Source organism: Manis javanica, chromosome 17, assembly GCF_040802235.1.
Source record: "Manis javanica isolate MJ-LG chromosome 17, MJ_LKY, whole genome shotgun sequence".
NCBI lineage: Eukaryota > Metazoa > Chordata > Mammalia > Pholidota > Manidae > Manis > Manis javanica.
In genome coordinates this window covers 57,480,862-57,508,649 of record NC_133172.1, presented here as the reverse complement: position 1 = coordinate 57,508,649, position 27,788 = coordinate 57,480,862, and the positions used below count along the sequence as shown (strand labels likewise).

General features: G+C 46.2%; 1 long non-coding RNA gene across 2 annotated transcripts in view; it reads left to right on the top strand.

Annotated features, from left to right (window-relative positions):
- The window catches only part of LOC118967520 (uncharacterized), a 398,901-nt gene that overhangs the window by 234,288 nt on the left and 136,825 nt on the right, over positions 1 to 27,788 (top strand). For both annotated transcript variants that reach the window (XR_012126582.1, XR_012126583.1), the window contains exon 3: positions 25,683 to 25,755. This is a non-coding gene — a long non-coding RNA (uncharacterized lncRNA). The remainder of the gene's footprint in view (positions 1 to 25,682; positions 25,756 to 27,788) is intronic.

The following is a 27,788-nucleotide window of genomic DNA, read 5'->3' as shown; positions in this document are numbered from 1 at the left end:
GCGGAGGGTGGGACATTCGCATTGCTGACCTTGGGCTGTCCACCCAGGAACCTGAGGGCAGAGGGCATAGGCCCGGGGTGGCTGCTGCTGGGCGTCTGGGTCACAGGGTCTGACTACAGCACGTTGCCTGGCTCCGCTACCAGGCAAGGATGTGGCAACTCCATAATTCATTACCCGTGGAAACAGAACATCATTGAAGAGATAAGGGCAACAATGGCTTTCTATCCAGTGATAAATTACTAACAGTTGCATTATTTTCCCTTATTTATATATGGGTCTCTTTATTGAATTTAGGGGGAGATAAATAAATGATCTGCCAAGCGCCTGGTTAATATTACTTCTCAGGGCCTCGTTTTAGGCCCAACTAGACTCCTGCTGATGGTATCAGTAGGCTTTTCAGGAGGGAGAGACATAACATTTGTTTCTGACAAGAACCTTCTGTTTGTCTTATCTGTTTCATTTGAGAGGCCATCGACCCCTAGCTTCCCTTGGTTAAAACAAACTCTTTCCAACCACGGGGGAGTTCTTGAACTTGACTCTCGCCGCACAACGTGACTGGGTGTCCCAGCTGCAGATCTGAGGACCTCTGTCTTGCACGGTCCAACTCGGGGCTTCCTGTTGGCCACCAGGACACAGCAAGGGACACGGCTCAGAATTTCTTCCCCAATGCACGAAGATAAAAATTCAGTTTTCAAATTTGAATATTCTTTCCTGATCTGAATAGAGATTCTTTTCATTTTACTCACATGAATTTTTGTTTTTTAATTCAAGGTGATATTGATACACATTGGTTTAGAAACTCAAGGCTGGTCTATGGCAATGAAAATCAACTCTAAGCCACAATAATAAAAATATATAGCCCTAAGATTCCACCGTATACTGCAATAGGGCTGTAAACTTGGAGACCCACTTTATTTAATTGCTCTGCCAGGGCCACAAGATGCTGGCACCCAACACAGGGCATTGCTGTGTTTACACAGTTCCTTTTTGCTCTAGGCAGTAAGTTCCTGGACAACACACACTGCTTCTCTCTATATCTGCAGGGTTTAGTACAGTGTGTGGCACCGAGTAGGTGCTTAGTAAATATCTCTAGGTCATTGTAAAGTCTAGTGGGACAGCGTTTCTTTCCCTTGAGTGCTGGTCTTGTATTTTCTTTCTGTTACTATTTACTATTTGAGAAATGTCTTTCTCTCTCACCAGACTGTGATGTCTGTGAGAGCAGGAATTATCTAACTGTATATGCCATTTCCCCCAGTGCCCAACATTTAGTTGGTACTCAGTGTATGTTTATTGAATGAAAAAATGAATGAATGAATGAATGAATGGAAGGCATTAAGGCTTGGAATTCAAGGCCTGTGCATGTGGCAAATGCCATAGCATTCCAGAGTAGACCAGACGCTGGAGTCAGGTCTGCTTCTAATTCTGGCTCTAACCCAGCCTTGGGGGAGAGAAAAAAAAAAAACTTAATCATTTTGTGCCTCAATTTCATTATCTGTAAAATGCAAGAAAAATCTTGAGGATAAAGGACCAGTGACTCTGGAAGCTCCTACTTCCCTTGGAGGTACCATTTCGATGTAAGTGACTCTGGCTCATTGTCTAGCCCCGCCCACTTCCTTGAACAGTAATCAGTATGCAGTGGAACGGGCTGGGAGGCTCGTGAGGTTCTGGACCTCGGGGACCCTCTGATAGCATGAGCCCTGGTTCCCAAATGAGAGGGCCAGCTGGAAAGAGGAGGCTGTGTTGCTATGGCAACTAGGTCTGTTCCTGGCACCTCCAGCCCTGCGTGTTGCCTGATGGAGGTCTGGAATGGGCTGACCCGGTTCCGACCAGGAGCGGTTCCTCCTTCCCGGAACACTCCCTGCCTCATCCCGCATGGCCCATTCTGTCTACCTCTATGTCTCTTTCTCTTTCCGTCTGACCTGTCCTGCCCTTTCTCTCATCCTCTGGTAATGCTAGGTCCTAGTTTCCCGCTGGGATTGGGCAAAGCAAGAAAACCCTTTAAAATCCAAGGCAGGCAGGGGAAGAATTTGGGAATCTGGCAGCTAGTAGTAGAACCTCAGGCTCTACAGCCTCCCACCCAATTAGTGTGCTGGGCTTTGTCTGAACCTTCCTCTGGGTCCTGCCCGCAGCACCCCCTCTCTGAACCACCACCACCCAACTTCATGCAGGCTCCTGGCCTTGCTCTGCAATCACTGAAGCTGCTCTGGCTTATGAGCTAACTTCTGGCTAAAAATCAGTGTAACTCTGAAATCCTTCATAGTGCTACCAGCATTATTCTTTAAAAACCAAACTGGGAGCATTATATTCCCTTTATCCCATCCCTTGAATGAGTTTCTAATTCTCCAAGTTAAATTTCATGGGCCTCATCCTGAGATTTAATGCTCTGATATAATGTGCCTTTAACTGAGCTTTCTAGCCTCATTTACTTCTAAATCCTATTAATTACTACCCCTGAAATCACTCCAGACCCCTTTTTGAGCAGCTGGGAGCATGGATGACTCCCTGTATCTCTACCCTTCTTAATCTGTATTTGTAATAGTTTGTGTACACCTTCCCTGGAATTTTAGAAAGTGATAATCATCTTTTTTTTAAATTAAATTAAGGTATCATTGATATACAGTCTTATGAAGTTTTCACAAAAGCAACATTGTGGTTTCAACATTCACCCATATTATCAAGTACCCCCCGACCCTACTGCAGTCACTGTCCATCAGCATAGTAAGATGCTGCAGAGTCACTACTTCCCTTCTCTGTGCTGTGCTGCCTTCCTGGTGACCTCCCCACATTGTGAGTGCTAATTATAGTGCCCCTTAATCCCTCCCTCCCTCCCCATCCACCCTTCCCTACCCCTCCCCTTTGGTAACCGCTGGTCCCTTCTTGGGTTCTGTGAGTCTGCTGCTGCTTTGTTCCTTCAGTTTTGCTTTGTTGTTACACTCCACAAATGAGGGAAATCATTTGGTACTCGTCTTTCTCCGCCTGGCTTATTTCACTGAGCATAATACCCTCTAGCTCCATCCATGTTGTTGCAAATGGTAGGATTTGTTTTCTTCTTATGGCTGAATAATATTCCATTGTGTATATGTACCACATCTTCTTTATCCATTCATCTACTGATGGACATTTAGGTTGCTTCCATATCTTGGCTATTGTAAAAAGTGCTGCGATAAACATAGGGGTGCATCTGTCTTTTTCAAACTGGGCTGCTGCATTCTTAGGGTAAATTACTAGGAGTGGAATTCCTGGGTCAAATGGTGTTTCTATTTTCAGTTTTTTGAGGAACCTCCATATTGCTTTCCACAGTGGTTAAACTGATTTGCATTCCCACTAAAGGTGTAGGAAGGTTCCCCTTTCTCCACTTCCTCACCAGCATTTGTTGTTCCTTGTCTTTTGGATGTTGGCCATCCTAACTGGTGTGAGGTGATATCTCATTGTGGTTTTAATTTGCATTTCCCTGATGAGTAGCGATGTGGAGCATCTTTTCATGTGCCTGTTGGCCATCTGAATTTCTTCTTTGAAGAAATGTTTGTTCAGATCCTCCACCCATTTTTTTAAATCAGGTTATTTGGTTGTTGAGGCATGTGAGCTCTTTGTATATTTTGGATGTTAACCCCTTATAAAAAGTCATGATCATCTTTTAATGTCTACTCAATTATCACCTTTTCTAGGAAATGTTCCCAGTTTCACAGTTAAAAATGAATTGCCCCTTTGCCTTTGTTTGCAGAGCGATTTGACGGTGGCACCTTCAGTGTGTGTTAGCTTGTGTGGTTTCCAGAACTAGGGCTGGAGTAGTGTCTTATGCTGCCAAGTCTAAGTTACAGAGTGCCACTGACTGGGTGGCTTAAACGACAAATGTTTCTTGCAAAACTGGAGGCTGGGAAGTCCAAGATCAAGGTGCCAGCAGATCCAGTGTCTGGTGAGGGTTCCCCTTCAGTTTGCAGATGGCCATTTTTTCATTGTGTCTTCTCATGGGGTGGAGAGAGAGCATGTGTCACTCTTGTACATTTTATTATAAGGACACTAATCCCATTCATGAGGGTTCCATCCTCATGACCTAGGTAACTCCCAAAGGCTCCACTTCCAAACACTATCCCACTGGGGATTTAGATTGCAACATACGAATTTTGGAGGGACACAAACCTTCAGTCCCCAGCAAGTATCTATCTCTTCAGCCAGGGAATGCATTTCTTGAGGACAGTTTCTTATTTCTACTCTGTACTCCTTAGCTCAGAGTCTGGGACACAGTGAGTTGCTAATGTATCTATGGGAAATGAATTTTAATAGTTTTCCCATAGATATCCTCTTCCCCTTTCATTGCCAGTTCCTTTTAAAGACCTACTTATTATGGAAATTTTCAAAGTACACAGAAGTTGCGAAAATAGTTTGACCAACTATGTATTCATGATCCAGTTTCAAAAATCGTGTCCATCTTTTTAAAAGCAGGCTCTTTTGCAGACAAAAGCCGTTGGTGGTGAGGGGCATAAAGACAGCATTCTGTAGTGCCCGATTAATTCAAATCAAGTTTGAGCAGAGTTGCCTCCCTCAGAAAGACATCAATAGGACTCCAGCGAAAGGATGTCTTCCCCAGGCAATTCTGAAGACAGAAATGCAATGTAAGAACATCCTTCCAATCATGTGAAGATCTATGACTCTACTAAATAAAAATGTTCCCTTAATGTACTATAAAAAAATAAAGATGTTTGGCTAGATTTATCCACCTGCTGCAGGAGCAAAATCAAGTTTCCAATGCTACATCTTTTCTACTTATTTAAAAACACCTGAGTTGTTACATAGCTAGTCAGACAACCACTTCATTAAAGAAATATAATACATGTCTGCCCCGAAGATGTATAGTTTTATAAAAAGGCTTCTGTGTTCTCAGGCCTGTAGGATTACTTGCACGTGATGATTGCTAAGGACACAGATGTGAGTGCAATTAGCTACATTACTGAAGATTTTGATAAAGTAGGAAGACTCTAAAGATATTTAGCATGCTATAGGTCCTGTCTGTGGTCTCGCAAAATGAAATTAGAGCCAAGTCTTAAAAGTGTTGAAGTTCAACAGCTTGGAAATCAAATGGCAAGTGTGAGCTAGGGGCAGAAATCTTTATCTCAGTGGAATGGGTCACCCCCAAGAGATTCAGTCAGTGGTAACAAGTGTATGTGCCTATTGACATGATACTATGTTACAGTCTCATTCTGGAGTCACATGAAGTTCATGGCCTAGAGTGCTACCCATCAGCACAGGAAAGGTTTTTGCCAAATCTTGGCTCCTCACCTAAGCTGTTCACCAGGGATGCCTGCAGCTTCCAACCCAGGCAGTTCACAGGCCACAGGCTGATTGAAAACTTGCCAGTGCAGAGTCCTGACGCAGTGGCCCAGAGGCTGCCCTCCTCCTTGAGGGACCCGGGGAGGGCTGCAGGAGCTGGCCGGAGCCACAGTAGTGTAAGGGTAGAAATCAGAATGGGTGGGGTTTCATCCCTTCTCAGAGCCAGCTATAAATTCCATTTACGATGGAGCCGGGAGATTTGGAACGGACCTGCCAACTGGACTCTGGCCTCTTCCCCCAAAGGCTCCCACACACCGGGGTTGGTGAAGTATTAATTTGTCGGCTTTGTTATTTCCTCTTTTCTCCGAGTGTGAGCCCCAGAGAGAGCTGGACTATTGCATCTCACTGGGAACATCGCTCCAACCTCATCTCAGCAGCTCCAGCTCAACCAGTAATCCTGCTTATGAACAGAGCACAGTAGGGATGCCCCATGAGCCTTTGTCACAACTCATTGATTGGCTTAAGTCTAAGTAATGGGCGTCAGTCTCTGCTGGCCCTCTCTCCAGTTCTCAGTCTCACCTGATCAGGACTGACATATCAATGTAATTAACAGCCTCCATTCTCTTGTCTTCCCTCCATAGAAAATACCACTGCTTCCAATTAAATTCTATGTGATTTATAGAAACCCATGAGCTATGGAAAACCCCTGCCTTAATTCTTCCTTCTCTCGGCCACTCCATCCTATTAAATTTCCTCCTTAAAATCTAGTGCTCCATTCTCTGAAATGCCATGGGTTGTTATGCAGCAAGAAATTTGGAGAAAAGAGCTGGCTAGAGGATGTCTGGAAAGTAGTAATAGCTCTGTACCACTTACTAGGTAGTAACATGTTCTAAAAGATGCACAGGGGTCTTTAGTAAGGAGTTCATTCACTATCTCATTAAATTCTACAAATCTCTATCCTCCTTCCTTGAAAGAGGGGAATACTGTCCCCTATTTTACGTATATGGGAAACTGAGACATGGAGAGATCATGTGACTTTTCTAAGGTCACATAGTAAATGGCAGAGCTGGACAAGAAGGTGTGCCTCATGTGTAGCTGGTAGTCAGTCAAGCTGTTCGTGGTCACTGTCACTCATGGTTACCCAGACCATCACTGTTACTCGTGATTACTCATCTTTCTCCAGCCTGTGGCTCGGTATCCACGGTCTGCACACTTCTAGAGGTCCACTGAAGTATTGATGGAGTTTCTAAAACCATTTTTAATATTTTAAGCATGGGAATAATCCATACATTTACTGAAAAATATTTTAAACACGGAATAATTCATACATTTACTGAAAAAATGGTGGGGTAGTCTAACAGAATGTGTAAATTTTCTTTGTTTGGGCTGGAATTTTATAAACCCAGAGCAGTAATGCTGCTTATTGACGTGGACCAGAGAATGAGCAAGAAAATAGAAAACTTTACTTATTAAATGTGGTTTGACATTCAAACAAGGAAAAAAGCCAACCCACCAGACACATTTTAGAGCATGAGTTCTTTGAGCAAAAGAATAACAATGACAACAATATGAGGTCTTGTGGAGAGGAGGACATTGTTTTAAAGGGACTGAATAGATACTTGTGCAAATTCCAGAGACTCATGCAAAAATCTAGGCCTAACTAGGCTGATTTGGCCTCCTTGTTCTTTGCCTTCATATCTCCCCTGGAATTCTGGATAAATATCAAAAAGGGTGAGTGAGGCCAAAGTATTATCTAAACAATGAGTTTTAAGCTGGGCCTGAATAAACAGCAGGGATTGAGTTGCAGGAATGGATGGACTATGTGTTTCCATGCGGAGGAGCATAAGCATTATATTAACCTCATAGATTCATCCTGCTTAGGTATCAAGTATGTGCTGAGTCAGGTACTGAACTAGATGCTGGGTGTGGAAATGACAACGTCAAGGACCAGCACTCAAGGAATGCAAGTCTAGTAAACCAGGGAGCAGCATCAATAGTTGCGTGGCTGAGGCTATTATGAGAAATACATGCTCAGCGAGGCAGTAACCCAACGGTGGGAGTCAGCAGACTCTCTTGGTCTACCTAAGCCAAGCAAAGCTTTTGCGATCCTTCCTGAAGGGTGCCTGACTAAGTGGGAGTTGGCCAGGTGGGAAAGGAAAAGAAAGGGGAACCCAGTCGTCATCCAGAGACATCACAGTGGATGTGGGTGTTGAGTGAATTCAGCTGTTTTCAAATCATTTAATGATGACACTTATTTTCCAATTGCATCAATGGAAGGCAAGGATGTATCTTGCAATTTAATAAATGAGCTTCCTGAAGTCAGGAACCTTGCCTTTTGTGTCTCTGCACTCCCCAGGAGAGTGCCTTGCATATAGTAGCTGCTCAATAATTTTTTTTTAAACTCTTAGTTTGGGCCCTTATGTCCAGCACATGTAGGACAGGGAATGACTTTACAGTTTTTGAGACACATTCGTAGTTCACACCTTAGAGGATGGCGATGTCACGTAACTGATTACATTTGTGGAATATGGAGGGTCGGGGGAGGCAGTGGTGAGAAGTATTGATGTGGTCACCAGTTGGCCTCAACAAAACAAGAATGTATGTTGGGGCCACAGATTGGTTAGTTGCAAAGAGCAGAGCACCAGGGTGAGCTATGGATAATGTCTGTTAAAAGAAACTCTCAGAAACAAGAGAAAAAGACCTGGATTTAGCTGCCATGGGTCTATGCTCAAAGCTCCAATGGAACAACAGGTAACAGTTCTTGATTTGAGTTGGCAGCCATCCACGTAAACTGACTGTGACTTAATGATATTTTACTGCCTATGTCCCATATAAATCCGTCTCTTCAACCTCATCTTCCCAGAGTGGTTTCACACTAAGTAAGCATTGCATTCAGCAAAACCCAAACCACAGAAGCACTTGGTGGCTTCTCTCTTTCAACGCTTACTTGTCTTGAAGTCATGCAAAACCATGGAAGAAGATAAACATGGTCCAAGCAGTTTTCATGTGTGCTCTGTCATAAAATCCAAGGCATAATTTTTTTAAACATGGACATATCTTTGGGGGCATTAGGAAACGTTGAAATGATTCGTAGTTTAGGGGCAACTTCCTTCTCCAGTGTGGGCTGGATCATCACTTGAAATGAAGCCAGCAGCATCCTTAGGTTTCCTCTCATGAAAACGACTAATGTTTATGTGAGGATGCAAAGGTTAGTTGTACCATCTCAGAGAGCCATGCACACGCATCTGCAATCAAGGGTTTCAGTCACCAATAAAAACACTACTTTGACTTCTGAGGAATGATAGGTTTCCAATCTTGTGTCTTCCTAGAATTTCGTGGAGTCTACTCGTGTTACTAACTTAAGGACTAATGCATGAGTATTAACAGATTTAATAGTTAAGCTTTCTTATTTGTCTGAAGACCATCTCCACATGGGATCTTTGCTCATGATGTCCTCCTTCCCTACTGTCCACCAGTCCAAATCCTAGTGATTCCCTAAGTCTGACCTCCTTCTGGAAGACCTCCATCATGCATTCTTTGAATTGCTTTAGCACTCAGAAGCTAGCTTTGAATGAGAGCTCTCCTTTCTGGTTCTACTGTATGTGGACCACCTGGGCCCTCACCTAGACCACAAGCCCCCTGTAGCCAAGGGCATGGCCTCTCTATCTTATGCATCCTCCATCATCTCTCCCAGAGCAGAATGGAATAAACCCTCCACAGGGACCAATGGCAGTCCTGTCCCATGCACAATGACATAAAAGCAGAAAGATTTAAAGGAAACAAGTGTATTTGAATACTTACTGTATGCTAGGTCTTGGGCCAGGTTCTTTATATACATGATTAATTTTGACTTCTTCAGCAACCCTGAAATGTAGCAATCAAATTTTAGAGATGAGAAAACAGAGTCAGGGTGTGTTCACAGGCGGGAGAGGCAGTGCTCTGAGACAGGTCAGTCTGACCCCCAAGGTCTCTCCTCAGTCTGTGCCCCCTTTTATTCTGACCAGGGCCGGTGGGGGCTCCTGATTGTGGCTAACATACTGCAGAGAGAGTGACTGTAAGAGAGAAAGTGGTAAATAAGTCTGTGTTCACTGCTTGGCTCTATTCCCCTACTACCACTGTGCGTGAGTGGTATTGATATGTGGTCCAGGAAGCCAAGCGGGAGGGATAAATTATATGGCTTATTATAGAAGGTACAGTCAATAATTATTATGGGGCCCATTTCCAGTGAGAGACTTGCTCCCACAGTCGCTTTACCCACGGCCACTTCTTCCAATTAAATACAATCAATGAGGAGAAAGAACCAGAGGGGAGGGGCTGTGGCCTCTGAAGGGTTTGGTTTTTGTGTGCTCAGTCACCGACTCTGGGTTTTAATTGGCTTTTGTTGCCAGGACATTCTAAAGAAATATTTTTTATGACCCCTGAGAGGTCTGGCAGTCATTGCTTTTTTAAACATTGATTTGAATATTCAGACATCCAATCAAATGTGAATTGAGAGAGTTTGGCTTTTGCCTGGATGCTGAACACATACGCCGTTTCAGGCTTCCCGCCTTTGCCCATGCCCCGCGGCCACCCCATTTGCCGGGTGGAGACATCCTTTCTTCAAAATATTGCTCATGTGTCGCTTTCTCTGCGGTACTTTCCTGAACCCCTCCCATGCACATGCCCAACACAGGTCCTTCTGCTTCTGACATCCCAGCTTCGGGATGCTTTCTGCCTCTGTCTCCTGCCCTGTATTCTTTATTGAAACATGGGTCTCCCCTCAGGACGTCTAATTATTTGACGGGGTAACACTTCATGGTGGTTAAGACTGTCTGACTTCTAATCCAGGCTCAGCTTCCTTACTGATAGAAGCTGCATACTATCCATCCCTTAGGTTTCTGGGAGAGTGAAATGTGATAGGGGATCCTGGTAAAATGCCTAGTATGTGCCTTCAACTAGTGTTAGCTATTTGTACTGCTGGCCATTCAGCCACCCCAGGCCACTTTGACTGCCTACTCTGTGCAGATTGCCGAGCACGGGCTGATGAAACTTGGAGCTCACAGTCCACCGCCCCAGGGAGACTGACCTCTGTCTGCTTACGTACCCCCTGCTCTACACTGGCAAATGCCACTTTTTCTGGTTTGGCATGCCTTCCCCAACCTCTCTGAGGCATTCTGATCCTCACTGCCAAGGCTGACCCACACTGCACCTCCTCCAGAGGGTGCCCTGCCCCATCCAGCCCCAGGATTCCAGAAGCTGAATTTCCAGAGCGTTTACCTGGGGTCACTGCTTTGCAAATTCTACCCTCTTTACCAGTTCTCTTCTCAGGTGTCTATATTTAATCTCAGACTCCTGGTGAGAAGCTTGAAGGCAGATACTGTGCCGGCGTCCCCCTTTCCTCAGAGCTTGGGCAGGGTTGTCACACACAATCTCAGGGACTCAGTCATCACAGATCCCAGCTCAGTCTTTCAGTTAACACGTTTCGTGGGCACTTCGTCTGTGCCAGGCACTGAAGTACCTCTGTGAACAGGATTCCGTGACCCTTTGCTGTGCATAGTTTCATCCTAGCATGAGTGACAGTCGAATAAGCCAGCCAACGCGTAAAGGAAGGTGCTAGGTTCAGACAGTGTTAACACCTACAGAGGAAAAACAGCAGTGGTGTGTTAGAGGACGACTGGGGTGGCAGCCTGCAGTCAGTCTTCTCTTCCCATTACTCAGCAGTCAGATACAGTATTTCCCGAGGAGTGCTCCGTGGAAGAGCCGCTAGCCCAGATGCTCAGCTAAGGAAAAACAGGGGATCTAGTGTCAAAAACAGTTGGAAAATGCATCCTCTGTATTTATCCCCTGTTGGAGCTACACGATTTATATCAGTATATTAAAGGCATGGATACTTGCTGCAGCAGGGACATTTTAATTTTGCTTAAGCTGCATTACCCAATTTTTTCTCATAGAACTTTTCATCTATCTCTTAATATTTAGCACCCATTCACATTCCATGAAATGCATGTCTAGGGAATAAAAGTTGGGATATACTGATTGTGGTGAGTGATATTGTTTCTCAGCAATATCCTTATCTACACACCCTGTAGGCAAGCTGGTCCATGGGCCAAGCTGTAAAATTTAGGCAAAGCAGAAAGAAATGCATTGAGTGAGCCCATAATAAACTGATTTTCTGAATTCACTTCAGCCGCTCCCCCCATGCCCCATCAAATCGTTGAATACCTACTAGGTCCTAGTAATGTTCTCGGGGCTGAGCACAGAGAGAGCAAAAGACAGTCCCTGCCATCACGGAGCCATCGCAGGATGGCTGGATGGCTGGGTGATGGCACCGGCTTCCTGCCCGCAGGACCTTTACGAGCCCGGGAAAATCAGCATTGCTGCTCAGATCCCCCAGTGGCTCTGCATTGCACGTGGAGAAATAGTCCAAATCATTTTCAGTTTTGTGTACCTGAGCTGTCCTGCACTCCAGCCACTGGCCACATGTGGCTTTTAAGTCAAAATTACCGAAAATTAAATGAAATAAGCAATGGATAGTGCCCATCGCAGCTGTACAGCCACGCTTCAAGGACTCTGTGGCTCCGTGTGGCTGGTGCTCTGGAGCGGGTGACACGGGTACAGGACGTTTCCATCCTTGCGGAGGGCACTGCTGTTGGGCATATCGTGTCCTAGAAAAGGTCTGAGTTGCCATTCTTATCCCACCTTCTGCGTTTGCCTTTAATCCCCCTGCTGTGACCCCAGTGTCCCCCGGGGTTCTCACGTACTCCAGGCACTGTCCTACCAGCCTGTGTGCTTACTCCTCCTCCGCCCACTCTTCCCCACATGCTAGCCTGGCTCCTTCCGTTGCCTCTTGCAGTTCTTTTCTCCTGTGTCGCCTTGTCAGTGAGGCCCTCCTGGCCACCCTAGTTCATACTGCAGAGCCCCCTTCTTATCTTACCAGGTCCTGTTCCCCACCTTTCTTCGTTCATGCCTTTTGTGCTTATCACCACCTGATGTGCACACTCTCATGCGTTTGTTTACTGTTGTGTACTCCTTGAGGGTAGAGATTTTTGTCTATCTTGTTTACGGCAGCATCCCAGTGCCTAGAGTAGTGCCTGGGATGCGGTGGGTATGTGATACCCTTTTTGGGTGAATGAAGGAGCTTTATGGAGAAAGACATTACAACAGCACAATAAAAACAACATGAACAGATACAGATTTCTAGCATCAGGTAGTGATAAGTGCCAAGGAGAATGAAAAAAATGAAGCCACATCACATGGAAGGTGTTTCCTCTCTATTTTTAATGGTTGGGGGAAATGAAGGCTCAGGAAAGTTAAATAAATTGCCCATGACCATATTCATAATGTGCCAGCTGGGACTGGAACCTATATCTGGTGGTGCTGGTTAATGTTAAGAAGTGGCTCCAGCGTTCGCCTGCCCTCACGGTGCGAGGATGCCCACCATGGCTGGTTTCACGCCGTTGACATGATGCTATTGCCTGCGGTGGTGGGAAGAGCTGCGGGCATCCTGCTTCCCTGAGCTGTGCTAGCTTCAGCACACCACTGCCTCTGGCCTGGAAGCCCAAGCTCATCCCACTGGACAGTGCAGCTCCTCTGGAAAGGAAGCAAGCAGGCTCCTAAAGAGTCCCTGCCTCCTAGAGACCAGCTGACCACTACACTCTGGAATCCTGGGGTCTTGCTGATGCCTCTGTCCCCGAAAACCAGTTGGGTTTACATTCGACCTGTTTCAATGATGGCATTTTCCTCCTAAGGGGATCATACTTTTTGACTTGACAGAAAAGGTTGCTCTCAGAGGATTCTTCTCTCCATGTTAGCCTTTGAAACGACTGCCTAGATGGCACAGGTAATCCAAAAGGCCCTTTGGGGCCTGGGTAGACTACTTTTTAATTGATAATTCCATGTTTCTATAATAAGTGGCCTCCTTAATAATAGCCTGCCACATCATATGTGATGATGGCTAATTTAGATTTCCAGGCTTCCTGGATATAATGAGCTCTAATAAGCCTGAGACTTGTCACAGACTCAGGAAAGCCCTTGTCCCCCTTGAAGCAATGATTGCCCTCAATCTCTGGATACAGTTGGGCATACGCTTAAAAATATTAATAAGTGTGACTGGGATGTTCACCCTTCTCCAAATAAAACATAAAGTTCTGGTTTCATTAAGCCAAGCTATTAAATTAAGAAAGTGTTTTTAATTATCTGAGCATTTCAGGGAGCTCATAAAACATTTAAGGACCTCACAGGGGTGGTGCTGAAGCCCTTTCAGAGTGAATTAGAGCTTAGACTTCTAGAGCGGGATGGCAAGGGCTTGGGGCCCACAGCTGCAGAGTCCATTTGGCCCAGGGCATCTACCTGCTAGAAAGGAAGAGGCCACAGATCTTGTTGTTGGGTTGGGGGAAGAGGGGAGTAGCTGTGTCCAAGCTGCGGAGGAAACCAGATCAACTTCTCATACCAAAGCCAATCTAACTACCACCAACAAGCATTTCCCAGCACCTCCCCTGCACCTGGCTCTGCTGGAAGCCAGGGTTTAAAATGATGCTGCGACTTGTGGAGGTGTTTCTGTGCTCAGCGCTCTGCTGATAGGATCTCTCCTCACTCTTACAAAAGCCTTGTGAGTTACCTGTTATCACCTCCATGTTATTGCTAGGTGAGGAAATTGAGAATTCAAATTACCAGCAGTAGGCACCTAGTGAGGCCAGCCCCTGTAAGACACCCAGTCTGTCTGCCCCAAGACCCATGTGCTCACATAGATGAGTGAGCTATAGCTTGCTCTCTGAGGCCAGAAAATAATAACTCTTATTGTTATTATTGTGGAATAAGAAATACCACTTACTTAGGGTGTCAGGCCCAGCACTATGCACTCTACATAGCTTATCTCATTTCGTTATTATCCCCTGGATTACCAATAAAGAAACTGAGTCTCAGAGAGGCAAGCAACTTCTGTAAGGCTGGAAGTGGGATCTGAGCCAGAACTGCTGAGTCCCAAGCCCAGACTCTTATTCCGACCCTCCGGACCCCTGACTCAGCCTGTCTTGCCAGCTGCCCACCTAGGGCTTTGTTAAGCAGCTGTGCATCAGGCTGTACCTGGGCCTGCACAGCACAGGACAGGAGTTTTTCTTTGTAACCCAGGCCAAAGTGTCCTTTGCAGTTTCCTCTTTTTTCCCCCTGTGTTCTCTTGGCGCTCCAGCTAAGTCACCTGCCCCCAAATACGTCTTTGTGGTAATTGGATAAGAGGACCCAGTGAATGATAATGCAACTTTTAATGATAAAAGGGGAACAATAATATTCTTCTTTCCTCAAAATCATAGTTTCTGAAGTAGTACTGCGTACAGGTTGCTGAAGCATTGATGCCCTAGGCCACCAGGTATCTGGGTCCAGGTATCCTGCCCGAGTCCATTTGCCTCTGGCCGTGTGAAGCTTCATTTTTATGCCCTGTGTGTTCTGCTAAGATATCATTATGTACAAACATCACACTGGTGATTTACTAAGTCTTTAAAACATTAAAAAATATTTGCAGAATCCACTTTCTGCCTACCAGAGTGACATGAAAAGCAATGTTTTGACAAGGTTGTGGAAGACAGGATCTCATGAGTGAGAATGTCATTTAAAACCCCCAAAAAGGGCAAGTTAGCAACGTTTATCCAGATCACGAGTGCATGGTCTTTTAGACTCAGCTATTCTTGTAGAATTTTTTGCCTTAGGTAAACTTGCTACTAGTTCTGTATGTACATTACTATTGTTTAAAATGGTAGAAATAATGATATATGGCTTTGTGAACGGGGAGTGATTTACATGAATACTGGGCCGTCTATAGAGTGGAATACTATGCAGCTGACAAAATGGAACTGTTGGTTTGTGTGCTGAAATGGAACAATCCCTAAGGTGTATCTAAGGTAAAAATCTCTAAGGTAACAATCTCTAAGGTAAAAGAGAAAACAAGGCACAGATTTGTGCATATATTGTGCTACCCTTTGTGTAAAACTGGGAAGAAGATAATATATGTGTGGATGTGCTTGAATATGCTTGAAAAATCTCTGGAAGCATATGGAATTGGGGATTGAGTAAGGGGAGGGCAGGTGCGTGGTCGGGCACAGTGGGTTGGGAATCTATTCCGCATAAAGTCTTAGACTTCTTTACAGATCAAATGAATTACCTATGCAAAAATCACATGACATATTGTGGCAGGAGGGTGGGTGGCAGAGAGTGTGGAGAAAGGCATTCCAAGTGGAAGGGACAGCATGCAAACAGGAGCGTGGCACCTTCAGGGAACGAAAGAGGGTCAGTGGCCAGAGCAGAGAGGAGGGGAGCCAGGATGTGCCTTGTAGGACTTCTGAAGATTTCTAGGTCTTTGTCCTCAGAGTAATTGAAGGGCTGTGAGCAGGTAGGGGGTGCCCTGATGGGATTTGCATCTCAGAAGGATCACTGCAGCTACATGGAGGGGCAGCTCAGGAGAGATCAGCAAGGAGCTGCTGCTCTTTGTCCAGGTGAGAGCCCAGCCAAGGGGCTGTTGCACCAGGTAGAAGGGGACCCATGACATAGAAGTGCCAGGATGAGCTAGAGTCATGGTTATCAGGGAAACTGATGGACCCTGGGAGGAGTGGGATATGGAGGCAGGGGAAACAGAGGCAGTGAGAGTTTTGTCCGGGTACTGGTTTGTGCAACAGACAGATGGGACCATTTCCTGAGAGAGAGCAGGGATCAGGCGTGTGGTGTGGAGAACTGGGGTGTCATCTTAGGCATGTTGAGTCCAAGTCCCTTTGATGCATCATAGAGGAGGTGACATGAACATGGCTGGAGGTAGGATTCTGAAATTTGGGGAAGTCTGACCACAGTCGGGAGACATGCATGTATGCAGAAATTGAGGGTGTGTGCAGGGACGGGGTTTCCTGGGATGAAGCTGGTAACCATGCTCTCCTCCCAGAGATGGGAGCAGTGATTTATACACAAGCACCATCCACGTCATAGGTGCTTCGTGGGTGCCTGTCTAACTGTTACAGAGCAGCAGTCAACGGCAGTTACGAGGGTTACCTGCTCTCTGCAGCTCTGTTCTTCCCACTTCTCGCCCTCCAGGCTGGGCGGCTCCTCCCCCCCGCCCCTCAGTCTTCCTCAAGACCACCCGCATAGGCCCTACCCTGGCTGTGTTACTCCTGCAGCTTCGAGGTGAGTGGGTGATAATTCCCTCTTCCCTAGTACCTCCCAGCCCAGCTAGCAGCAGCGGCGGTCTCCGGGAATAATTGATGTTCCAGAAAACACAGGGCTGGGTGCCAGCTTCACTTTCTCCAAACATTTAATGATTCAACCTTTTCTGTTTCATCAAAGCCAAGCTTGGAAAGTCCCCAGTGGCCCACTGTGAACAAATAGCAGGGGGCCTGCTTTAGCTCTGCTCCTCCTCAGGTGGCCGGGCGCTGGATGGGACCTTGGGCTGGCTGACAGCAGCCAGGTGGCCCCCTCGGTGCCATGGGGCCCGCGCAGGGGCCTCAGGTTTGGCAAGCTAGGTGACCCCTCACCGTCGCGGGGGATCAGCTGGCTCTGCCGGCTTGAGCGCCCAGGTTGGCCTGAACTATCTTTGAAAATGTGCTTGCCTAAGCCGTCAAGACAGGATAGAGCTGTTTGTGACAGGAAGCATAGGACTGGCCAGCTTGTATCACAGAAGCCAGGAGGGGGCTGTCTTGGGAGTGCCCAGGCCCCCAGGGAATGGGGGTGAAAGGGGGAGGGGACGGAGCCTGGCAGGGCACCTGGGGAAGGGGGGCAGAATGGGAAGCTGGACGCTTGAGGACACTGGGGAAGGAGAAAGCACAGAGGCCTGTGGACTAGCTTGTGGGGCGTCTGCTCCATGTTCCCAGCCCGGAGTGCCAGACCGGCCGTGGCCTTGCCCACCTTGTGGTGCACAGGGTCAGGGCTGCATAGCTGACCTGTGGTGGGACAACCAGGTTTCCTCTCAAGGATTATTTAGAAATTTGAAGTGAGACCCGGAGCTGGGCTTTGGGAGCTGAGGCACTGCCACGGTCTCCCTCGGGGGCTGCTGGCTTCAGCCTCCGTCTGCTGTGGCCTCCTGCATTCTCGACGCCTGCCTGTCCACCTGCCCCTTCATCCTGTGAGATGCCCTGTGTCCTTCAGCAGTGTGGCTGCATAAGTCACCTGGAACCCCTCTGTGGGAAGCCACTCTTCTCCCGTTCCGAGCCCTTCAGGAAGGGCTGACCTTGCCACTGGCCTCCTGAACAGGCCTGGCCAGTCTGGGGCCCACCTTTCTCCCATCATGATCGGTTTGGCTAATCAGAGGCTTCCCTGGGACTTGTGAGCAGGAAAAGCTACTCTTTCCCCTGGGCTCGGCCATAGGGGGAGATGAGGCATTGCTGCCAGGAGGCAATGGACTGACCCCCCGTCCAGATGCCTGAAGGAGACGCGTGCTACGGCAAGAACGGCAATCACGCCGACCCTGGAGCCCAGACCCAATACACAGTAGCCCTGCAGGTCTTCTCAGTCGGGTGAGTCAACGTGGGCTTGATTTTTGGCTTATGTTGGTTTGAATTCAGTTTCCATCCTTTATAACGAGAAGAGTCCTGATAAATGCATCTTCAATTAACTCACCTTTTCATTGTTAGAAATAGTTGAGCGAGTTTTCTACTCCTCATATCCACACAAGCTTCAGTGTACACAGTTTTCTCCATGGATGGTAAGAAACAAGGCTGACCCTAAAAATATTCCTGCTATTAGTAGCCTCTGGGGATCACTTCTTGACTTAAAGCAGCTTTTAAGTGACTTTTCAGGTGTCACCCAAGTGTGAGTATGCTTGAAGGCAAGGTTTGTTTCTATAGTTTTTCTCCCCCCTGCCTAAACTATACGGAAAGCTCACTCAGCATGAGCAGGGAATTCAAATACAAAGAGGGCTTGTGTGTGAAAGGAATGAGATGCTTTCTGAATGGATGGGAGGCATGGAGCAGTTGGCTATCGCCGCAAACCCCAGTGGTTCCAAGCAATGAGCACTGATTCAGCTCTGAATCTGCAGGTGGTTTTGTGGTCTTCTGCAGGGAGCTGCGGTTGGTAGAATTTGCCCGTTTTCCGAGGTCAGGTGTGGGTTGGTTAGGCAGCTTTGCTGATCTGGCCTGGCTTCTCCTACATATTCTGGACTCTGCTTCAAGTATTTTGTCACCTTCCAGCGGACAAGCCCAGGACTGTTCTCACACTGAAGACATAGGATGTCGGGGAGTGAACAGAAATGACACGTTAAGCTTTTGCTTATACTTCGGTCCCACGTGTTGGAGTAAGTTACACGGTCAACCCCAGAGTCAGTGTGGGAAGGCATCTCTATGGGCACAGCCCCCTGAGAATCTTCTGTCATCTTTAGTGAATATTCACCAAGTCTTAGTAGGGAATGGAGTCCAGTCTGGCTGGGCTGGCAAATGCTAATTGCTAATGGGAGATGCGAGGAATCCAGAACCTTCCATGGGGGGTAGATGGGCAGCTAGGGAGTGGGCCTTTCAGCTCACACTGGTGAAGGAATTTACAACTCTTTGTACTGTTTTCTCCTGTTGAAAGGATTTCATGCAGAGAACGTTTTTTTCAGTCTTTTACAACTGCCTCTAATCCTTTGCATGTCAGGACCCTTTTCTCATCTTTTCAGGAAAGAGGGTCCTCAAAGTTCTTACAGTCTAGAATGGGAGGCAGGCAAAGAAACAAAATTTCAAGATAAAAAAAGTAAGCGCTGAGGCAGGAACACGCAGAGAATGCTGTGGGAGGCCAGAGGCGGGGCTCCTAGCCCAGGCAGGCAGGCCGTTTAGAGAAATCTATTTTAAATTGATTGTTTTATTTGCTGGATTTTATATTGACATGTTTTGCTTTGTTCTCAGTGTGTTCTGGGACTGCAGCCTATTCATTTATTATTAAGAGAACGGTAATTATTTCCAGGAGCTCCTGAGAATACACTTTGCTTTCCCTTTGCCTGTTCTCTGCTGATTCTGGTGTGACCTTCCCATCTCCGAGGACTTCTGTGGCAGGAAGTGACAGCCCCTGTGTGCCTGGTGGAATACACCAATGATCCCACTCTGGTTGGGAGGCTTGCAGACCACTGCTTCTCAAACTTTAAGGAGCATATGGGTCCCCTGGGATCTTCCGATTTGGGAGGTGTGGGCTGGGCCTGAGATTCTGTTTTTCTAATGAGCTCCCAGGCAATGCTGGGGCTGCTCATCTGTGGGCCACATTTTGAGTAGATTGTAGAGAATCGCGGTGCCTTTCCACTGGCGAGTGTTGTAGCAGGGCTGAGCAGAGGCTCGCCTGTACCTCATCCGTCTGTCTTGCTGGGCTGTAAACTCAGTGTGGATATATCCTGTTTCTTGCTGTCACTCTATCTCCAGTGCTAGGCACATAGGAAAACCTCAGTAAATACTCGTCAAATGAATGCCTGTTGCCCCCTCTCCATGGATGTGTATGTGCATCCGTCACATTACAAGATGTTCTTCTGGTTTTATGCTGTGAGTGGAGCCTGGACCTGCATCCTTCCCATGGGCTGCCGTCTTGACCCCTCACCTAATTCAAGACAGTCTGGATGTCCAGGGCTGGACCATGTGACCTGTAGCTCTCTCCTAGATTTGAATAAACCCCATCCTAATGCCTGAGCACCCATCTGATTTGAGGCTCTCTTTCCATTGACCGCTAGACTGTTAACCCGTATCATGCCCTGAGACCAGCCCAGCTGCATATTGATTCTAGCTAAACATTTCACTAGACTAGTTCCTAACATCCTCCTGGACTCAATGATTGACACCATCGACTTCTTCCTATTACAGCTCTTCTGGCCTGGTTAATTGTCCCCAAATCTTTGAACTCCTTGCTGCTGCCTTTCTTGGGAATCTCAGAGCAGCTGCATGGTTTGGGGCTGGAGCTAGGCCAGTGATGACACAAGAACTAACATGGGAATACGCGATCATTACCAGTCTCTGAGCGTGTGTTCCCACCCCGAAACTTGGCACCCTCTGCTTGGAATACATTTTTCAAAAGCCAAAAGCAATTAGCCATTATGTAAACCATCTAATCCTCAGTTTCCTCAACTGCAAAATGGGAGTAGCTGCACCCTCCTTGTGGGTTCTTAATTAAGCTTAAGTTGTGATATAATAGATACAAACTGCTTAGCTCAAGACCTGATGTGTGAGAAGTGCTCCATAAAGGACAGTCCTTTTTACTTTTACTCCTAAAGGGTTAACCTACAGTCCAGATCCCCTAGAGGAAAGGATCCAATGAATCGAGGCTTGTATCTCAAACAGCTTATCATGGAACAGAGAAGGCTGGATACAGTAGGGCACAAAGTATAAATGGCTAAAATAGTGAAAGCACAGGGCCCCTGTGATGAGAGTGAGTGGGCCCTGCCTCTAGCCAGCAGAGCAGCTGTTAGGTGTCTCCCCTCCTGGGACCCCTTCCTCTTCTGTAATGCCTCTCCATCCTCCCTGTGGTGGGCCTGCCCCCATGTACACCAACACTTGTCCAGAATTAGTTTCATCCTGACGTTTATGTTTTCCAAGCAGCCTGGATTTCTAAGCAGGGAATTGTATTCCTGTCTTCTAAGTGTTTTCGTCATCATAGAAATACAGTGATTTATTCAGTTAGCCAGCACATGTCTAGTGAGCATCTCCTATGTGCCAGACACTGCCCTTGGGCAGCATATACCCAAGGATACAGCACCGAACAAGCCAGGGAAGGTCACGTCCTTACGGAGCTTACATGTATTTTGCCAAAGTGATGTAGGTTTTTTTCCTTAGGAATGAAGATGGCAACCACACTATATGCCAGCCCAGCCGAGGTTCTAGTGGGCATCCCAGTAGGAATGCCTACACAGTAGGTGCTTGTTTGCTGACTGATTGAATCAATGAATGTGAAAGTATTAGGGATAAAAAGAGAAGAGGGGAGAGAAGAAAGCCAGGGTGGGTGGATTCCCCAGGAGCCATTCCAGTTCCTGCTGGAAGCCAGTCACTCACTCAGTTATGGAATGACTGAGAACATGTGTTCCACAGTCAGCAGAAGAATGAGACTGGCTTTGAGCTTGGACCATGGGGTAGCTATTATCATTGGAAAGACAAATATTGCAGTAGATTACACAGACTAATTCCTGCCTGCCTCAAGCTTACATGTCCAGCTGAAGATTCTTTCTTGATTCTCCCTGTATCTGAATAAGCTCAGAGCCTCCTACCTTATCATCTCAGACACTGGAAGTCCACCCTGACTACAAGAGTCTTTGAACATATTCTGGGATATGAGGACATTTTAGGTGTCTTTCTAAAACCCTGGGTCTACCATAATGAGTTGACTAAAGTTTTTAAATCTTTAATCTTGAAATCCGTTTTTTACCTAAGCTGCTAAAAAAAAGCAATCAGTTTTATTTCAGTTTAATTTCACATGACATGATGTTGCCCAGTCCCTCTTGGACTGTATTTAATTACATTAGGTTAGGCTTTCTCAGTTTTGACACTATTGGCATTTGGGGCCCAATGATTCTTTGTTGTGAGAGGCTATCATGTACATTGCAGGATGTCTAGTGACACAGTAGGAACATTCTGGTTTCTACCTACTAGTTCCTAGTGGCATTCCCCCCGCTGTGACAACCAAGTATGTCTTCAGGAATGACCAGATGTACCGCCGGAGAAAAATTGTCCCACAGTTGAGAAACAGTGCATTACATATGCCTGTGCTTTTGAATAATGGCAGGACTTTTTGAATCATACCTGCTCTGGGATTGAGTGGTGGTTCTTCTGCATGCAGGCTATGTGACGCTGGACAGGCCCAGCCTGGGAGTCGGCTTCCTCATCTAAGCCGAGAGGGCGATGAGGTCTCTCCCTGACGTGGTGGTGAGGTTTACAAGATGCCGTGCGTAGTGGATGTGTACAGGGTAGAAGGTCAGTGGCTGTGATCACATCTTACTCCTTGGTAAATAGAATTGACCCCTGCCAAGAACTCTCTGTGCTTGGAAACTGTGTGCGTGTGTGTGCGTGTGTGTGTGTGTGCATGCGCGCATGCACATGTGTGTGTGTACATCCACATGGGCTCCAGACCAGGGTATATTGCTGAGCAAGACTAACCTCTATGTGGCTCAAGAATTCCCTGGCAGACCATGCGTGTTGTGGTGCAGTGCTAAAGAACACATGCTTTGGAGTGAAACATACATGCATTTGACCCCCAGAACCATCTACCTGCTGTGTGAATATTTTGGTCAGTCTGTGTAACCTCGTTGCCTTGGTTTCCTTCTCCAACAAAGATAATAACAGTACCATCTTCTAGAGTCACTGTGTTGTGAGGGTTAAATAAGATCCTAAATATGAAACACTTAGCATCATGCCTGTGGCCAAGTTAAGTTTGCTCAATAACTATTAGCTGTTGTTGCTATTATTATCGGTGTTATTCACCCTTGGGTACATCCCCGGGGGTAACTTCAAAGTAGAGAGTGGCCTCTTTCCAGGGGTTTCCTATCGTGCCAGAGTAGCTCAGTCAACAACTTCCCTAATGAGCTTGAGACTCCATCAGTGGGACTCTTTGTTCGCCTAGTAACTCTCTGTCAACAAGGTTTCCGTTCCTGCATCAACATTATACCAATTGCATATTCACTGGCCTGCATAGGACTGCAGACTATCAATTGCTACAATGGAGTAAATGATACTCATTGTTAAAACAGGGTAAATGCCTATTTCCTTTATACAATGGAAGGAACTGTTGTAGGCCATTAAGTAAATAACTATAAATAACACACTATAAAATGCTTCACATATGCCTTATCACGCTGAACTGTAACACTGAAGTAGCTGTTACAGCCGGGTAAATTATACATGTTTTTAAACACTGCCCAAAATACATATTTACACGTACTTAAAATCCAACACTAAACAGTCCCCATAGCAACCAGAAAAACACAAAAGCCTTATTAAGCATTCTTTGTAGTATTTTTAGGAGTTTAATCATTAGGAGAAAGCTCATAGGCCATGTAGACACCAGGGAACAGGAAGAAAGAAAGTCTTTATAGGAACGAAAGAATGAGGCTGGCTTTGAACCTGGTGGGAGAGGATTTTATTTTTTTAAACTAATAATCACGAAGGGCCTTCTCTTTGTGAAGGCAAAGCTGCGTTGGGGGTACATCAGACACAATTTTGGAATTACAGTCTGGTTTCCCAACAGAGAAGAGAGATTCTTCAGTTAACAGATCCCAGCAAAAGATCACTTTCAATTTTTCCCCTTTCGTCACAGCAAGAGATTTCCTTGCCATTCAGAAGTGAAGTGATATGTAGTGTCTGTGTTGAGTCTGGATCATTCTTTGAAGGGGAGTTCTGATGGTTCCTCTGGCCCCCCGTCACATGAGGACCGTCTCTCCCAGCGGTCTGTGACGTGCTGCTGTAACTGTGCTCCAGAAATGTCAGTGACTGAAAGCGGCAGAAATCTTTCTTGCTCAGGCTCTGTGTCCAGTGCCAGTTGGGGGAGTTTCTGCTTCACATAATCACTCGGGGGACCCTAGGGAACTCTATCCTCTTGAGATGTCCCACCCACACTTGCTTTCCAGGGTTCTGCAGAGGAGAAGAGCAAGGTGGAGGGTGGTTTGAGGGGCCCAGAAGCAGCCCACCACGTTTCCACTCATACCCCCACTGGCCAGACCTCAAATCATGGAGTTCCAACTGACCTGCGACCAACACCGGGGAGCACACGGAATATTTACTGAGCACTAAACATCTTTAGGAAAAGGACCACTTACATGTCAGAACTATGCTGGAGACTTTACACAGCTTGAACTTATCCTAAAACAACTTTGCAATATAAAATCTTCCCATTCACTGATAGAGAGAAATGGGCTCGGAAATCTTAAATGACTTGTTTAAGATCGCTTGACCAAAGACTGGACAGTGGATTTAAATTTAGGCAATCTGAAGCTGAATGTAAGAGAAGCTGTGACCCCTAGCAGTTCCACCCCTAAGCACTTTTTTCAGAAATGCACACATAAGTTCACTGGAACACATGTCCATGGAATGTTTGTAGAAGCACTCTTTATAATAGCCTCAAACTGAAGCAGCCCAGTATCCAGCAAAATGGAAAAAATACATTGATTGTGGTGTATTAACATAATGGGATACCATCCAGTACTGAGAAGGAGTGGTGGTACCCACGAACATGGACAAACCTCACAAATATCACATGGAATAAAAGAAGCCAGAGACAAGAGAGTTCATAGTGTATGTTTCCATACTGTGTCACTCACAGGCAAGCAGAATCAACCTATGGCCATATACGTCAGGGTAAGGGTAACCTTCGAGTTCCGTAGCGATGAAGGGGCACATGAGCAGGGCTTCTGATTTTCTTATAACATTCATTTATCTGGGTAGGACTTACCTATGTGCGTTCAGTTTGTGAAAATTCATTTAGCTGCACAATTATACTCTTGTGTATTACTCTATATCTGTTATATTTCAATAAAAAGTTTACTTGAGAAAAACAACTTGCAAAAGTATAAATTCTAGGTTCGGATCAAGCTGGTGCCAGAAACCCTGTCTTTATCATGTACCGTTCATTTCTTCTGTAACTGCGTTAAAGCAGAGCTCATCCTGCCCTCAAACAGTCCAACTCCATCCCCCACTGACACAGCCCAGCCATTAATTAAGATGGTTCTGTAGAGTCATGATTTAGATAGAGACTTCCAGCATATTCGAGAGAATTGCCCAAATCAACTACACTTCACTCTAACACTGACTTTGGTGAGATACTTTTCTTCCTTGAAAAGGCAGTAGGTCCACTTTCTCCTCAGGCTAGAAGAATGGACATGGTTAAGTGGAGAGGAGAGGACGAAACCTTTGTTAAAACGAACCCCCAACCAAGACAATACAATCCTATAGATTGGGGCTAGGATGTTTCCATCTGTCTCATTTGGAGCCACCATAAAACTCAAAAACCACTGTACCTAACCAGCTAAAAGGGACTGACAGCTGAAAGATGAATCTCATTGTCTTTCTCCACCCCTTCCCAGTCCCCTAAACACACCCAGCACCAAAGCAGCAATTTGGTGGAGTCCTGACTGCCGAAAAGACAATGCTGTCTTAGGGAAGGTATTAGTTGTAAATCCTCAAGCTGTTTTATTGGCACCTCCTAGGTTGGCAACAGAAGGCTAAACACAAAATTGCAAGATGAGCCTGAATTTAATTTTGCAGTTTTTATCCGTCATCGTGTTCTGACAGTATGGTGTTCTGGGCGTTCCAGAAGGTTCAGGGCAGGGGTGTGATACTCCTACTCGGAAGGGCTTCTCTCCCATCTGTTTCAGTCTTGGAAGCAATGCTGGTGGGGTCTTGGTCTTCAAAGAACTAGTGGGAGTCACTGGAGGCCCTAGAAAGATCTGCTAGGTTCTTAATCAAAGGGGCTCTTTCTCTGTATACTTTGTTCATTCATTTATTTACTTGGCATGTTTTTACTAAGCTCCTGTTTTCTTTTAGGCCCTGGGCATGCACAAGGAAGATATACTTTCTGCCCTTGAGAAGCTTCTGATTCCTCGGGGAGAATAAACAAGTAAGTGGGAAATTTAAAGGCATACCAATGAATTCTGCAAGTGTGATTAAATAGTGTGCTACACAGGCAAATAGGAGGTAGGGCGTTTTTGGACTAGGTTGGTGGAGATGATGTGTGGGGAGTTAACTCTGGACAAAAGGCCACCAGGCCTTGAGGGGTGGGATCCCTTCTTGGAGGAAATGATGTGGGGCTAAACCATGAAGTGCCCGATGAAGCTATTGGATACCTGCCATACACTGGTCACAGCATTGGGCTTTGGAAATAGGATGGAGGGATCCTGGTCTGAATCGTGAATTCAAGTATAGTTTGGCAAGGGGTAAAGATACTCAAATGGACTATTTCGAAAGACTGATGGAGTTCAGTAGGGTGTTTCTGGACTAGGTTGGTGGAGATGATGTCTGGGGAGTTAACTCTGGATAAAAAAGTAACACTTGGGGGAAAAGCCGCGGAGGGAGGCAGTGGAGGATGCTCTGAGAGGGAACAGCGTAAACAGGGCACAGAGTCATGAAACCGCCGACCTGCAAGGGGTACTTTATATGTTTTAGTGTCTTGGGAGCATATAGCTTGAAGCTGGGGGCAGGGGATCTTGGGAAGTACTCAATGTGGCAATTACAGCGAGCCACGGTTATTTTGGTGAATCACCAAATTGGCGGTGGCGGTGACTTGGTCACATTGTGTTTGATAAAGATCACACTAATACCAGTATGGTAAGAGGATGAAATCTGAAACTCACATTAGCATGGCCACTCCACCAGTGGCAGCCATGAGCCTTATGCTTACCCACCTCCCTCCGCCTTCTGGGTTGTTAGCAACACGAAATCTAAACCCACAGAATGACCGTCGGGAGCAGAATGACCCGTTATCCTGAGGTTCCCCTGTAGACACGCGGCCTTGGTGTGGATTTATACAACTGCATTTAGGACTGATGATAGAATCATTGGTCTTTTTATCCCTTCCATGACACAGACCAAGAAAAAAAAATCATAATAAAATTTTACAAGTTAGCTGCCAGCACAAATAAACAAGAGAGCACTATAAGAAATGAATCAGAGGCTCTAACCGAATCTCCTCTCCGGACAATAACTCTAATGCAAAGCCGGGGTCTGAGGAGGTCGCGGTGGGGAGCTCTCCTGGGACAGTTCTGAGGAGAGAGGAGGTACTCATCTCCTGTCGTTTCTGCTTCACGTTCTAATATGTCTGTGCATGTGCAGAGAAAACATAACGTGCAGCCTGCGCTTGGAATCAAGGTTTGGATAACCAGGGCCATTAGGCGTCCCTAAGGTTCACAATTAACCCTCTGTGAAGCCAGGGAAGCCACTGCCACGCAAGCACCAGAAGGACGTTGCTTGATTCTAATCACAGCTGAGCCAGATGCCACTTGCCTTTAAGTTCAAGTGGCCTTTCTTCTTCCTTTTTAAATTATAAGATTACCTTAAAATTGTGTACAGGAGCTCATAACTGCTGTCCACTGGTAATCAGGAGTGATTTCATTTTACCTATGGACAGGCTGCCTCTCTCTAGAGTCTTTGTTCATTAAGCCTCTGTCTGTCTCTGGTTTCATTTAAGCACCAATGAGAAATAAATTCTGTAGCACACAAGACAGTGCGTTTACATTTAGAGTCACCTCCTTGGTTGGCTGATGATTCTTCAGAGCAGGCTGGGATCTCCCAGAGCCTCTCACGCGTATGCAGCAAATAGTCATTCTGTATGTGCCCTGGGTGGGCTGTTCCACACAGGTTGCTGCACTGGACTGACTCTGTGACATCTTCCAAAAAAAATCACATGGGAAGACAGGTCTACACCTCCAGTCACCCTTTGCTGCCTTCAGCTGTGGCAACCTTAGTATAACCGCTATAGACCAAGTCATAGCATTAATTCACCTATTATACACTCATCCAATCATTTATTTGACATAATCATTTGTGCATCTAGTGTGTGTGAAGCACCGAGCCTGGCATTGGGAACTGGGCTGAGCTGGGAGCTTCCAACAGGCCAGCAGCTGGACATTACACAGGCTGTTCTGTTACGGTGCG